This window comes from Lissotriton vulgaris, chromosome 4_1 (assembly GCF_964263255.1).
Source record: "Lissotriton vulgaris chromosome 4_1, aLisVul1.2, whole genome shotgun sequence".
Classification (NCBI taxonomy): Eukaryota; Metazoa; Chordata; class Amphibia; order Caudata; family Salamandridae; genus Lissotriton; species Lissotriton vulgaris.
The window spans coordinates 894,972,051-894,988,290 of NC_141691.1; positions in this window are offsets into that span (position 1 = coordinate 894,972,051).

Here is a 16,240-nt window from a genome sequence, read left to right on the forward strand (position 1 = left end):
GAATTGAATATATATTTTAATTGTATTTTATAAAAGTAAACTAAAAGACTGTTTTCCATGGTGGCTCATCTCAAAGTGGATGCTGCAGTTGTAAATGAGATAAATGAGTAGCAAATGTGTGTGGAAGATACTCAATTAAATCATGTTGCCTTTGCAACTCATGGCCTATTTTTCTTTCTCTGTCATTCCTTACGGCAGAAAAATGTGCTGTACTGAAGCATTGCAAACAATAGGAGGGACAGTCTTAAAATAATTCAAAATCAGGCCACAAGACTTTGCCTGAACTTGAGGAGATATGACCAAGTCAAACCACTATTGGAAGCCCCCCAATGGCTCATAGTAGAGTTCGGATGAAGTTCAAGGCACTCTGCATTGCCCACAAGACATACTAGAGAAACTCAAAGCCTTGATTTACAATCCATCCACCTACTCTCTCAAAAAACATTCAGTGGCCAATCTCTGAAGGTGCAATGCCCTCAGCTCTGGAACGCCCATAGCCTCTACCTTAGAAAAGAGCCGAAATGACATAAATCAAAATTGAATGGCACATTTTTCCAGTATAGTTCAATGTTTATATTTTATTCTTCTCTTTAGTTATTTGCACATGCTCTGGATAACATGTTTCACGAAATATTCGCTTCTTCAGAGCCCGACGATTAAAGCAATATATCCTATTAATTTTAGGACTAGGGTTGTCCCTTAATGCTTCTTTTATTAACACCTTAAAACATCACATACATTCTTCTGTTATTGTTAGATTCCTCGTTATTTTGGAACAGTGTCCTTCAATAATTATGTTCCTTTCTTGGTTTAGTACCTCCCCCAGTTGGGATTAAGGGACAACCTTGGTACTAAAATGAATCAGAGTTGTCACTGTCTGAGTCTATTAGGTGTATGGGGAGGCCTTTCTGTGTTTCTATGTACTTCAAGATAGGTAGCACAGTATGCAAAGTCTCAGGCACATATCGTAAGGCTCCCCACTTTTTTGTAGGCACCTAAATTGATCAGTCAGAAGTCCAACTATATGCTTTTCTTCTGAGTAACTTTGTACCTCCATTCCCTTGAGTTTCGAAGATGCGGGTATGATACCACCATGCATGGTCATATGACGTATGCATTGTCAGCATCAACCATTGTCATGGCACTAGACACGTTTTGGATTTGGGGATACATTATGCTCAGGGGGTAATGTGTTAAAAAGTATGTAAGAGGCAACCTTTTTCAAGCAGTCCTTTTGCCAAATGCTCTTACATTCTGGAGTGGAACATGAGTGAATAGTGGTTACTGCCTGGATATCGAGCAACACTGTCTCTGATCAGGAGCTCTGAACTGCCCACCACTTCTATGCTCAGCAATTAATTAATTTTTTTTTTTTTTTTTTAAATATTTTTATTGTAACATTTTTTAAAACACAATTTTTACCCCCCCATATTACAGACATCAAATTTTTTCAACACAAAATGTATATATTATATAACCTATATAATATAAAATAAATTAAACACCGGGCAAATACATTCTTGTAGCAGTGCTCCCCAAAATTTGTACTTAAGAAAAGAGAGGAGAAAAAAAATAAATACATAAATAAATACATATAAAAATGGATAGGCCAATCCTGCATACAGCTATTTAGCCGACCCCTACCCTATTTTGCTTGTACTTCCACCTCGTAATGGGTTGCCATATCTCCTCTCCCAATTTTTTTGCTCTTTTCCCCTTTCTCTCATATATAGCCTTCTCTAGGTTATATGACGCTAGTAATCTAGCTATCCAAGTTTGGAATGTAGGAGGTGTCTTATCAAGCCAAGCCTGTGCAATACAAATTCTATATACAGCTGCCACCATAAACAAAAACTTTGTAGAATCATTTTCTTCTTCCTCAGTCTTCACCCCCAGCAATAATCTTTTGTTGCTTAATTTTATCTTAATCTCAAGAGCTTTCCCCAGGAATTCTTCTATGGCCGTTTTCAGAGTATACAGCTGTGGGCATTGGGCGAACATATGTACTATATCAGCTTCCGTAGAATTACATCTAGAGCATGTAGTACCTTCTGTCCCACCCCATTGCGCTATTTTTGCCGGCGTGTAATAAAGACAATATAATGTTTTGTAATGCTGTGACTGCAGCGTGGCCGAGCATAAAACCGTTCTTCCTAAATCTAGAGACTTCTGAAGTCCTTCCGGGGAGGTCCCAACTTTTTCTGTCCATTTTTTTGAGAATCTCTCCCTGTCATCTACTTTGTATGCATACAATTCTGCATGTAGCTGCCGTATCTTACAATGTTTACTTTGTTCTATACAATCTAATAGCCTACAGTGTTTAAAACCTATCCGACCACCCTTTTTATCCCTCAAGTAGCTCCTCACCTGTAAATACTTAAAGAAAGTATTAGTGGGTAATTCATATCTGCTTTGTAATTCTACAAATTCTACTATATCTCCTTCTATATCCAGAAGATCTCCTATTTTCCTGATGCCCCTCTCGTTCCATATCCTCATCGTTCCATCCCTAAAGATGTCCCCCGGAAGGGATTCATTATCTATTAGCCTAGTGTATCTGCTAAATCGGCCTATACCCACTTTTTTCACCACAACTTTCCAGATCATATATACAGCCTTTAGTGTTTTAAACCTGGTGTTCTTAAAGAGTCTATAATCAATTGTGTTCAGAAGACCATCAACCACGGCCTCTCCCATTATGGTTCTATACACATTTGTGTATTCCCGTCTCCCTCCGATTAGGCCTTGGAAGTATTGCAGAGCTGCTGCCCAATAGTACAATTTGAAATCCGGTGCTCCCCATCCCCCTTTCTCCCGTGTAAGTGTCATATGTCTGTAGGCCCTTCTAGTTTTCCCTTGTGCCCATACTAGTCTATTGAGTATTTTTTCCAGCTTAGTAAACCAGCGTTGTTCGGAAAATAGAGGTATCGCCCTGAACAGATAAAGAAGTTTAGGTAACGTGACCATTTTGATTACATTTATGCGTCCCAATAGTGTCAAGTGCAGGTTGTGAATTCTTTCTGTGCTGCTTTTTACCTTAGTTAATAACGGTTCCATATTTATTTTAACTAGCTCCGCCAAATCTGCCGACACTCTTACTCCTAAGTATACTGCCTCCTTTACCACTCTGGGATCCGCAAAGGGTGTAAATTCATTCAAAATGATCTGGGTTTTCCCTTTATTAATTGAGTATCCTGATAAGCCCCCAAAGACTGCTGCTTCCTGCTCTATTTCCCTCATGGCCCTACCTGGTTCCGGAGTTATCAGTGCCACATCGTCTGCGTATGCGAACACTTTGTACTCTGTCTCCTGTAACACTATTGGCGAGATGTTAATATTACCTATTAGTCTCCTGAGAAACGGATCTAGATATAAGGCAAAGAGTAGGGGTGATGCCGGGCAGCCCTGTCTAGTTCCACGTGTGATCTTTACCGTTTTAGTATATGTCTTGTTTATTTTCACCCTCACCTTTGGCTGCAAATACAACACCTGTATAGCACTAATAAACCCTTTGCCTATGTCAAACCAGTCCATTACATTCCACAAAAACTGCCAGGAGACCCTGTCGAATGCTTTTTCAGCATCAAGGAATATGGCTGCGACAGGGTCTCCTGTTACCTCAGCTGCATCTAGTATAGTAATTAACTGTCTGGTATGCTGAGTAGCCCCTTTCCCGGGAATAAAACGTGTTGTGTCTTGCTTACTAGTTTCTCGATAACTCGACTCAATCTTTGTGCTAACGCTTTGGCATATAATTTTGCATCCGCATTCAGGAGAGTAATAGGTCTATATGACCCTGGGTCTAGTGGGGGTTTATCCTTTTTCAGTATCACAATAATATTTGCATCATCCCAGGACTGAGGTGCTGATTTTTGCAACTGTGCCTGTCTAAAAGTCTTCAGCATATTTTCCCCAAGTCTTTCCCAAAATGTTTTATAAAATTCAGCTGGTATTTGATCTGGCCCTGTAGCCTTGCCTCCTGGTAAGTTGTTCACTGCCATTTTAATCTCCTGCAATGTTAGCGGTAGATCTAGTTTGTCTCTTTCTTCCCTGTCCAGTTTCTCATGTGATATCCCTGTCAGATAGTCCCTGCACCCATCCCCTATATCCTCATGTTTCTGATCATATAATTTCTCGTAAAATTCTCTAAATTCCTCCTGAACCTCTTCTGTCTTGTTTACCACTATCCCATCACTATTTCTAATTTCTTTGATTTCCCCTGCAGCCAGATTTTGTTTAATTCTAATAGCTAAGAGATGTCCTACTCTCTCACTGTACTCATAGCACTTTTCTTTCTTAGCAAGGTAATTCCCCGCCGCCTTTGCCAAAAGGGCTTCTCCCGTTTCTGCTTTCTTGACTTCTATTTCCAATATAAGGTCCTCTATTTCGGTTGTGTTTTGTCTCCGCACTGCACAGCTTAATTGTTCTTCTAATCTATTCATCTCTTTTACCCATCTATCCATCCTTGTTCTCTCCATCTTACTCTTTTTTAAGTTATAACTCAGGGTTTCCCCCCTTATTCCGGCCTTAAATGTATCCCAGACAATTTTAACTGGAGCCAATCCCTTGTTTATTTCCCAGAACTGTGTGATCCATTTATTCATCCTACTGATATATTCTTCCTCTTTCAGTAATCTTCTCTCAAATGTCCAAGTACAGGGTTTAATACTCCCTCTATCTATCCTGGGGATGGTTATTACCAATAGATTATGGTCCGAAATCATTCTCGGTATTCGCTCTATCTGGGCCCCATTTATTATATCATTAGACACTAAGATATAATCTAATCTAGCAATCATTTTGTGGGGTGCCGAATAAAAGGTAGCTCCTGACCCGAATGGGTTGTGTTTAGACCAAAAATCTGAAAGAGCATTATTCTGCATCATATTGATTACATCATTACATATTTTCTTTTTCCTGCCTACGTATCTCCCCCCTCCTGCTCCCCCCAAACCATGCAAACCGTTTATGTTGAAATCACCGCACAAAATTACCGGCTCTATCCAGAGTGCGAGTTCCTGATCTAGCCATTCAAACAGTTCCGGATTGTCGTCATTTGGGCCGTATACAGATACTATTGTTAAATTCCCAGCGGTAGTTTCCCCTTCAATGATAACCCATCTCCCCTCGGAGTCTTCTTTTTTCCTTCTAAGTTTAATAGCCCCTCTCCTTGCTAATATAGCCACCCCCTTTGTTCTTGTGTTTTGACTTGTGTTAGCCAGCAATTCATATCCCAACTGTTCCAGTTTGAACTTTTCTTTTCCCAGGATATGCGTCTCCTGTAAACAAATCACATCCAGTTTTAGCAGTCTGAACAGTGACGCCGCCTTTTGTCTTTTCCCTCCATCGTTTAATCCACATATGTTCACTGTTGCAATCCTTAACGCCATTTCACCTTATAAATTTTTCTTAAAGATTTTACCCACTTGTTCTGTTTTGTTACAAATTTTATCTCATTCCAATCTATTCTATTGTGTTGTTTCACCGACTTTACCTGTTCCTTTCCCACCCCCCACCCCCCCACCCCTTCCCTCCCACGGCAACCCCACCCCCCCCTTCTTTAATTAATTTATTTTGAATTGTGCTACAGGTTTTCTATAGCTGGTGGGCGACATACCATGATTTGCATTCCATCTACACACCCAATGATGGAAAAGGAGCCAAATGGGTGACCATTTCTTACCCAGTTGTAGATTCCCTCTGTTCCTCTCTCAGAACATCTCTGCGAACTTCTGAGGTTTATTTTAACAAAAAGAATCTCCAAAATCACTTCACTTTCGCAAATTTTTCTTCTCTCCCTGTCATTGACTAGTTTTACACCTCTGGACCATCTTACCAGGATCCCACTTGGGAAATGCTCCCTGTTTGTTTACAGTGCTCTGGCTCTTTCACCATGCCATTCATGGCCAAGTTCTTAGATTCATGTAGGATGGAATCGGTCACTACCAACCTAGTCAATCATTTTCTTCTGCTTTCCCCACAGACTCGTGGTTCGGAAGATTCATTGGTCCTGGAGTGGAGGATGTGCTTTCTTTATTTGGGGCCCAAGCATTGGATCTAGCTCTCCATTGTTTTTTGCATGCAGTGACTTTTCTGGGTTTTCCACAAATCTCAATTTTTTTTTTAAAGATTTTATTGGGGTTTCATGAGAAAAAAGGTTCACATTAGCATATGAAATAGTCATTCACAGTAGTCATTATAAATCTCATGACATACAAACACCACCGCCTCAGTGACCAGTGCTTGATATGAGATAACACAAAGAGATGTGTATATGTATTCAAAAGGCGATCATAGACTGTATGATTCTCAGGATACGCCAATCCTTTGAAATTTTAAAAGACAATAAAAGGGGAAAAGGGAAATCAACAGCATACGACCAACTATCCCCCCGCCACCTAAACCCAACTAGTCTTGTGTACAATACAATTAGTCAGAAAGTAGCATTAAATGGGAGGGGAGTGAGGAGGGGTGTGGAACCCATTGAGGAGGGCCACATGAACACAGGGTCCCGCCTCGTGATCCGCAAATATCTTAAAACTCAGATTTTCCAACTATGAGTCTAGAGCTGTCTTTGGTAGTCTCTACCACTATTTCAGTTAGCACCAGGGCACCATTTACCCTTTTATGGTAATCACATGCTCTCTAAAATTATTGCATCATCATATATGTTAAACAGAGTGCAGAGTACAGATGAACACATTGCTTTACAGATTACAGAATAACATAAAGAGTTTAGCTAATTGAGATCTGTTTTGTAGATATGACATCTTCTGGTTTAAATAATAATCACGAAATCCTGCTGTTGGATCAATGTAATATTGTGGGAAATTATATCAAAGAGATATTGAGAAGAAGTAGAGCCACACTGCCACCTTTATACAATATTCAGCATTGGTCATAGACCACCTCAATTAGCACCCACTCTGTTCTATGAAGTTCTCTGAATCCAGATTGAGTTTGATCAGGTATAGAATTGAATTCCAGAGCAGCGATAATGACTAAATTGGCATGTTTCTAAAGCACTAATAGGCACTGGCAAAAGAGAGATTGGAAAATAATTACTTGGAATACAGAGCTCAGGAGTGCTCTTTTTCAGCAAAGGGGTGACAACAGTGTACTTCCAAGATGAAGTTAGCTGACCAGAGACAAGGGATGAGTTTCATACCTCTGCAATAATGGAAGAAAGCATACTCAAATCAGACCAATTTGGGTCACTTGTACTCGGGCCCATAGTGCTTCGGTTGGTTTTTACACCTGCTGAACAGGTGGAAGCCCTACTCGATTTCTGTATCATAGCAATACCTAATCACATGCATTTTTAAGGAGTGAGAAACCTGTAAGATCATTGGGTTAAAATAAACACGGTATCAAAAAGGGAATGTGAGTATGTGACTGTAGTTGCATTTGGTTTAACTGAACATGATAGCTTTTTAAAAAGGGGCTAAAGGTGAGTGTTTGTTTTATCCTTGTGTGCAGCACACAAAGACAACATGAATGCATCTTGTAGGTTTTAATTAGGGCTCCCAGTTTTATGGTATTTTTTTTTTGACATTTCCATCTGTATTTACCCATCTTGTTACTTTTATCTGTATTTATCCATACTTATTTTGGATTCTGTGAAAAAATAAAGATGAAATTAGCATATTTCCTCATTTATTTATCTGACAAATATGCACACATGCTTGAATGCCTGCCTGGTTTCAATGCTATGAAAAGTGGCAGAAGACAAATAATGCACTTATATGAAAATATGAAAATCTCAGTCTCAACCCTTTTCATATCTACTGCTGTTTAAGCCTCTTTACTAACAGACTTTTTTTAACCCCTTACCTATCAATCCACACAACTATTGGCCTGGTAGTCATGGAAGACAGTATTTAGAATCCCTCAAAAACAACCCAAATTCCGTTTTTATCCACATTTAAAAATGAATAAAGACAAGAAAATAAGGGGCAGATGTACAATAACTGGCGCATCCCCAGGGATGCGCCAGTTATTGTACGCCGCAGCTCTGCCACCCATGGTGCGCCGCATTTACAATGCGGCGCACCATGGGGCAAAAACGGCACAGATGCGTGACGCATCTGTGCCATAAAGGCTGCGCATTGCTGGAGTTGCGTTGCAAGCGCAACACAGCTCCAGCAATACTCTGGGGGGCCCTATCTATCCAATGCTGCGTCAAGCCTTACGCCTGCTTCAAGCAGGCGCAGGGTTTTGACGTAGCATTGGCCTAAAAGTGACTGAGTGAAATCTTGTAGATTTCACTCAGCCACTTTTAGGAGGCGTTCCTGGCTGGAACGACCTGCGCCGGAACGCCTCCTTATGGTGCAGGGCTTTATCCCCTGCACCACAGCGCATCTTTTGCGCCGCCGCCGCCGCGTCACAAAAGTGACGCAACGGCGGCATAAAAGAGGTGCAAGGGGCTTGTAAATCTGCCCCTAAATGTTGTTCTATATGTATTCATCTGTAAAAATCAGCAAAAACGGAATACAGGCAGCCTTACTTTTATTCCATTGTAAAGTACGTGCCACATGAGACGTTAGCATTAAATAGGCCAACATATCCTTCTCTTTGCTTATAAACGATATAGGTACGAGGAGAAATAGCGTGGTGCTGATAGAAGACGTACCAGGGGTTAGCTATCGTTGGTGCAGCAAGATTGGTGGCACAGGGGCTCAGAGCCCATTGATCCTTGCTAAGTGATATATTTTACTACCCCAAAAGCAGTCAAAGGGATCATTTTCCTAGCTTGCAGCAGAGCACGTGGCATGACTAATCAGGTGAATGGCTACTTGGAACGCAGTCCCCTCGGGGAAGGAAAATAAACCATATCATGAGGCTATTATTCAAAATGAACAAAAGGTAATAGACTGTGGACACGAGCAATGCAAACTATTTCCCCTGCCTGCTGAAAGGTACATTACTAAGCAACACTACAAGACTGAGAAGAGGTATTAACATAATTTTGGGTTGGCAACTAAGATAAATATTTTGAAAAACTAATTTCAAACTTGTCCACCTTGATAAAGAGGTTTTATTCTACGAGACAGGTGTCAAAAAGCAAAGACGTGAAATGGAATGATTAGTTTTATAAACAAAGATTATGGATCGTAAAACTTTGACTGACTTAATTGAAAGAAAGAAATGAACAGGCCTATTTTCTCCATTTTATTATATAAAAAATAAAAAGAGTTTACAATAAACTGCAGAAGCTCGTATTTTACACTTCTGTGGCACCCCTTGCACCCCTAGTTCCAGCTGACAGCTTGGATAGTTGAGATGGCCAAAGGAGAGCGTTATCTCACGTGAGCCGACACAGTTAAAGCAGCAGAAAAAAATATCACCTCCTCTAACAGCGGGTGGTTCATTTATTTTGAATATCAAACCGACTACTTATGGCTCGTGTTTTAAAAAAGGACAAAAATAATTTCAAACTGCCTGCTGATATGTGATCTTTGATGTAATAATTCCTAGGCGGGAGCTCCTTTTTTCACACTTGAAAAGCTCTCAAGGCTTTTTAATGTCGGGAACAATTTTGAGAGAAAAAATATTATAGCTGCAAAAATATCGTTATGATATTAAGTCAAGGCTTTGGAAAACTTTTATCTTGTTCTAGTTCCTTTTAGGCCCTATTAAACTTTAAATATTGATGGCATCTTTTTTTAATGCTCTTTTTATTAAGTTTTCCATTAGTGGTAAAAGTAGTAAAAGCCATGACATAGATAAGTAACATTCCAACACATTTCGAGGCTGCCATACACGTTAGTACTCAACATTAGGGAATTAGATGGTTGCAGAAGACTCCCAGGTGCAACGAAAAATATATGAACACAGTGTTCATTACCTACCTTTCCCCCGTTGGGGGCCAAGCAGCTAGCCTAGAGTAGAACTAGTTCCAATCCGTTCATTCCCATCCTTCCTTCCTCTTAGGAACTCTCAATCGCTATCCTAGAATTTAGTCCCCAAACTTTTTCAAATTTCTGCGAGCATCCCCTGCACCAGTTCTATTTGCTGACCGGAGCTCCGGTCTCAGAACTTCTGGGCAAGCCCATAATCTTATAATGTCTCTTATGGCCACCATAAGAACAATCTTGCACAGTTATAATGTGTACTTGGGTAGGGTCTGTTCCCTTCCATATGCCCAGTGTTACTAGCTGCAGCCTAGGTGTTAAATGTTCCCCTGTAACGACAAGATCTTAGAGCCCACTGCAGTGCACAAGTCCTTTAACGTAGACATCCCGATAAGGGGTCTTCAAACTGTGGGGCGTGACCCCCAGGGGGGCCGTGGAGGGATGCAAAGGGGTCGCACCTTCACAGTGTCACTTCTGCCCTGGCCTCCAGGGCTTCAGCCCCCCTCCTCCCCCATCCTGTGGCTCAGCCCCGGCTGCTGCAGTGCAGCTCGCGCTCCTGGGGCCTCGGCTGGGCAGTGTCTGGAGTCTTATCTCCGGCCTGAGTTTTTCACAGGTCTTTAAAGACCATTAGCATGTTTACAGGTAGGGTGTTTAAATATCGATTACAAAAATATAGTTGACAAAAATATAGTTGTATTAATATCGTTTTAAAAAATATCGACTCCCTATACCTAAACAGGTAAGTACATAAATATCTACTCAAAAATATCGATGTAATAAATATAGATGTTGAAAATATCGACTTTTTAAATTAATTAAAATTACAATAAAAAATTAAAAAATGTAAGTATTATTAACAAAATACATGACATTACTTTTATATTTTAACTATTTATAACAAATTAACTAAATTTATTCTTTATAAACTTAATAAATGTGTACATATACATATATTACATAAAATTATATAACAACAATAATACATACATTTAAGAAAATATAAAAAAAAACATTAGTTGAAACATTTGATAGCGACAGTAGGGAAAACGCTGGATAGCGTAGGGGTAAAAATTACTATTCCCACTCCAGAGGGTGCAACAGTAGGGAAAGCGCTGGATAGCATAGGGGTAAAAATTACTATTCCCACTCCAGAGGGTGCAACAGTAGGGAAAGCGTTGGATAGCGTAGCGGTAAAAATTACTATTCCCACTCCAGTGAGTGCAACAGTAGGAAAAGTGCTGGATAGCGTAGGGGTAAAAATTACTATTCCCACTCCAGTGAGTGCAACAGTAGGGAAAGCGCTGGATAGCGTAGGGGTAAAAATTACTATTCTCACTCCAAATGGTGCAACAGTAGGGAAAGCGTTGGATAGCGTAGGAGTGAAAATTACTATTCCCACTCCAAAGGGTGCAACAGTGGGGAAAGCGTTGGATAGCGTAGCGGTAAAAATTACTATTCCCACTCCAGTGAGTACAACAGTAGAGAAAGCGCTGGATAGCGTAGGGGTAAAAATTACTATTCCCACTCCAAAGGGTGCAACAGTGGGGAAAGCGTTGGATAGCGTAGTGGTAAAAATTACTATTCCCACTCCAGTGAGTACAACAGTAGGGAAAGCGCTGGATAGATTAGGGGTAAAAATTACTATTCCCACTCCAAAGGGTGCAACAGTAGGGAAAGCGCTGGATAGCGTAGGGGTAAAAATTACTATTCCCACTCCAGAGGGTGCAACAGTAGGGAAAGCATTGGATAGTGTAGGGGTAAAAATTACTATTCCCACTCCAAAGGGTGCAACAGTAGGAAAAGCGTTGGATAGCGTAGAGGTAATAATTACTATTCCCACTCCAAATGGTGCAACAGTGGGGAAAACGTTGGATAGCATAGGGGTAAAAATTACTATTCCCACTCCAGAGGGTGCAACAGTAGGGAAAGCGCTGGATAGCGTGGGCATAAAAATTACTATTCCCACTCCACAGGGTACAACAGTAGGGAAAGCGCAGGAACTCAAAAAAAATAATAAACCATCTGTCAAATTTAGTATAAAATTTAATGTAGATTATAAACATATTTAATATATACATTTAAATGTATTATTATTAACAAACACCTAAACACCTAAAATTAATTACTCAATTACATTTAATATTACTAATTAATTATTGATTAATATTGTATTTTCAAAATATTTACATAATTAATTAATTGACAGCTTTCACACCATATACACTTACAAACACCACTACACAAACTAAAATGTATTTACTCTTTTAAAAATATTTTTTTTTAATTATAATTAATTGATCATTAATTAATTAATTATTCAATAAAAACGTAATTACTTCACTACATTTTCACTTAAAAATTCCAGTACACACACCTAAAATTAATTAAACAATTAACATATTTACTTAACATAATTAATTATCAATTAACTAATTGAAATTAATTAACTAATAATTATTAAACCATTTATATTAAATTAACACATGAATTAATCAATTATTTTAATATATTTAAATTACTTCCCACCCTATTCCCCTATAAACCCACAACCCGCTACGGAACTATTAACACTAAATTCAACATAAAATACATTATTAACTAAAAAAATGCTACAAAATATAATTAATTGACAAACAATACTCATTAAAAACACTACATTACTTATAATTATTAAAAAATCGATATTTTTGTAAACTATGTTTTTGTAAACGATATTTATTACAACTATATTATTGTTATCAATATTACTTACCTGTCAGTCGATATTCTGGTCAAGCTATATTTTTGATATCGATATTTCTTCTTGTCGATATTTCTGCGGCGATATTAATGTAACTCGATATTTTCCCATCGATATTCCCGCTCTACACCATATTTACATGCCTTTGTTAACTGATTACTAAAGCTTAGTTTTTTTATGGATCCTGTACCCCCTGGACCCCCACTCTGCCTATTCCTTACATTTGTATTTTTACACTTACTGCTGTAGTGTGAGAATGCATTTAATGAAAAGAAATATAAAGTTGGGTTGCCAAATGAAACATGCCTGCTATGTGTTTAAAGATCCTGCAGAGACCTGCTCTTGACACTAAATTGAGTTATAAATAAAAAGTATGTATTAATTAGTGATATGACTTTTCTGTCTTTATTTCCTTTAATTATTAGTCATGGATCATTGAGGCATCCCTAGAACACAATTAAAAGTGTTTTCTATTTATATTTGCTGTTCTAAGTATTCACAGATAAGTGCAAAAAATAAAGCTGTAGGTGACTGCTTATTTCTGGGCCATCAAAATAATGAGCTGGTAACCCTAATCATTAGACTTGAAGTTTGTTGCAGGATCAGCACATTATTTATTTCCTCCACCCTTGAACCCTGATTAATGCCATTATAGTAATAGTTTAACTTATATCTGAAACCCTACGCTTCAAGTTTCTGGGATTGCACCCTGCTTTCAAACTTCTCATTCTCGCCTTCACTTTCATGTTCACCCTGCACTCCTAGCGATCGCAATGCACTCACACTGATCACCATGCACTCATAGCGATCACCATGCACTCATAGCGATCACCATGCACTCATAGCGATCACAATGCACTCATAGCGATCGCAATGCACTCATAGCGATCAAAATGCACTCATAGCGATCACCATGCACTCACACTGATCACAATGCACTCATAGCGATCACAATGCACTCACACTGATCACCATGCACTCACACTGATCACCATGCACTCACACTGATCACCATGCACTCACACTGCTCACCATGCACTCACACTATTCACCCGCTCACCCTGCACTCACACTGATCACCATGCACTCACACTGATCACCATGCACTCACACTGATCACCATGCACTCACAACATTCACCCGCTCACCCTGCTCTCACTCTGCACTAAAAATACGCTTGCATTGTTCACTCTGTACCTCACCCTGCAGTCACACGAGCACACTTCTCACCCTGCACTCATGTGACACTCCACTCACCTGTCCCCCCCTTACTGTTCAATCTGTAGCTCACTCAAACAAGGCCATCACTAACCATGCACTAATTCATCCCACTCTGCACTTACAGCCGAACCCAAATTCATATGGTCACCTCACTCACCCTGCAGTCACTCCTTTTACCATACTCTCACACTGTTGCATTGCTCACCGTGCAGTCACATGGGCACTCTTGTCACCCACACAGTGCAGAAGGTTAAAGTGCCTGGTACAAAGAAGATGTACCATGCACATCACAGAACTGAGTGTGAGTAAACTATGAGTAGCGCTATAAAAAAATGAAATGTTTGTCAGACAGGTGCTTTAGAGAGATGAGGTGTATTGTTGGTGAGTGGTAATGAGGGAATTCATGGAGAAGGTGGAAAGACTGTTGGGCCTTGTGCGACCAGTGCTTGGACAAGCCCTGGCTGGGAGTGTTAACCCCCCTCCCGAAGTTCGGGTCTAGTGGATCCCCTGCTTCTGCCTATTATTTACATTTGGAGTGCGCTACTGTTACCAAAAGGTGTCCTGGGGCTAATAACCATCTGCCTGCAATGTGAGAGAGGGATCTGGGGTTGGGAGAGGAGAGAAGAGAGGGATGGAAGGAAGGGGGTGAGAGGAAAGGGGCATGGGTAAACTGCTTAACTCTGCACAAGACCACCACAGTTTGAATGCACCCTTGCTGCTCCCGGCCATGGCCAGGTGAGCTTCTAATGTGGCAGCGCGTATTCCTGCGGATTGTGAGGCCCTTCACAGAGGGTGACTAGTCATCTTTCTGATGTTAATTGTTGTATTTTGGTTATAAACTGGTACTGATGGGGTGAAATCTTTCCTCAGTATTACTGTGTTTAAAAAAATTCTAACTAATAAAGCAATGCTACCCCAAAATACGCAGCATCACAGAACATTATTTACATTTTCTACTCACACAATTTAGTGAAGCCTGTCACATAATTTGGTCCTCACCTTCCTCATAACCTAGAGGTTTAGAAATTTTAGTCAGGAGGGGGTCCTTTCGCTTGAAAATGTTGACAGGGGGGTCTCGGCATCCAAAAGTTTGAAGACCTCTGCGATAGGTGTTGAGCGATGTTCCCGTTTGTTCGCAGCCCCTCACACATTTATCTGTGTCTATATTTCCCATATGGTAGATTCTGGCCTCGTAACATATGTCCAATTAAATATTTGAATCTGCATCATTCTGAACCACACCCTGATGGCAACCTCCTTTTGGTACCAGCTCGCCTACCTTGAACCCACATCCACCAGGATTCCCAAATCTAGTTCTCCCGTCTTTCATTGTGGCTATGGAAGCCTAACTATTACTCACCAGTGTTCTATAACTCTGTGAGATTGTGTGCCATTGTAAGGGGGATGCCAGCAATCTATAAGCTAGAGGTGTCTCCTGTGCAACACCTTGCAACCTGTCCCTGTGGCTCTCCACTGCATGCTTCACCTGTTTATACTGCTTCCGTCGGGGCCGGCACCTGGGTAAGTCACTTATTTCTATATAGTATGCATGAGCAGCCTCTAGGGTCCTTGTTGTGTCTGTCCGACTACAAACGCAGTTCCTGCTAGGAGACAAAGTCTGATTTATTCATTAATAGCTATTGCATCACCCAATGCTATTGCTTTAAGTCTGGGGGAGCTATTCCCCTATTGTAAGGGTTCCTGGTCAATGTTGGCAAATGCCTTCACAGCAATCTCATCACCACATCTATGGCTCAGAAAAAAGTCCCCCGACACCTCATAAAACTTGTTCTGAAACAGCTACAAAATAGACTCAATTCGGGGAGAGGTTTCATTTTGTATAAAGCCGCTCCACCTAGCAGTGATGTAGAAAGCCTCCGCCAGTGTTATACATCAGTTTTGAATTCACCCAGAATCCTCGTAAGTTAGGTCATTGAAACTCATCTGGGTATAGTGTGGCATATGTACCCAAACTGGTGCCTGCCATATAGTGAGATCACATCCTCCCAACCTATTGCTCACTTTAGCCCATGGATCTGGACATCTACTCTTACCCAATTCGCCAAACATTCCAGACAAAGCAGCAAGGGAGAGAGCGGGCATTCTTGCTTCGTCCCCGTCCCCAGCTCTAAATCCTGTGATGATAACTCTGACTCTTGCCATCTGTTTGGCATAGAGGAGTCTGATCCATGATGAACACTAAGGTACGAAACCTATCTTCTGTAGGGTTTCAAACAGACAGGACTCTACTGAATCAAATGTCTTTTTTGGCATTTAACGCTAATAGGATCAAAGTTCCTGCAGAGTGTCATGCCTTGCCAGGCACCCACATAGTCTTTTAAGATTGTGTCACCTGGACTTCAGAGACATGAAGACCGACTGATCTGGGACTATTAATTTGTCTATAACCTGGATCAGGCGATTC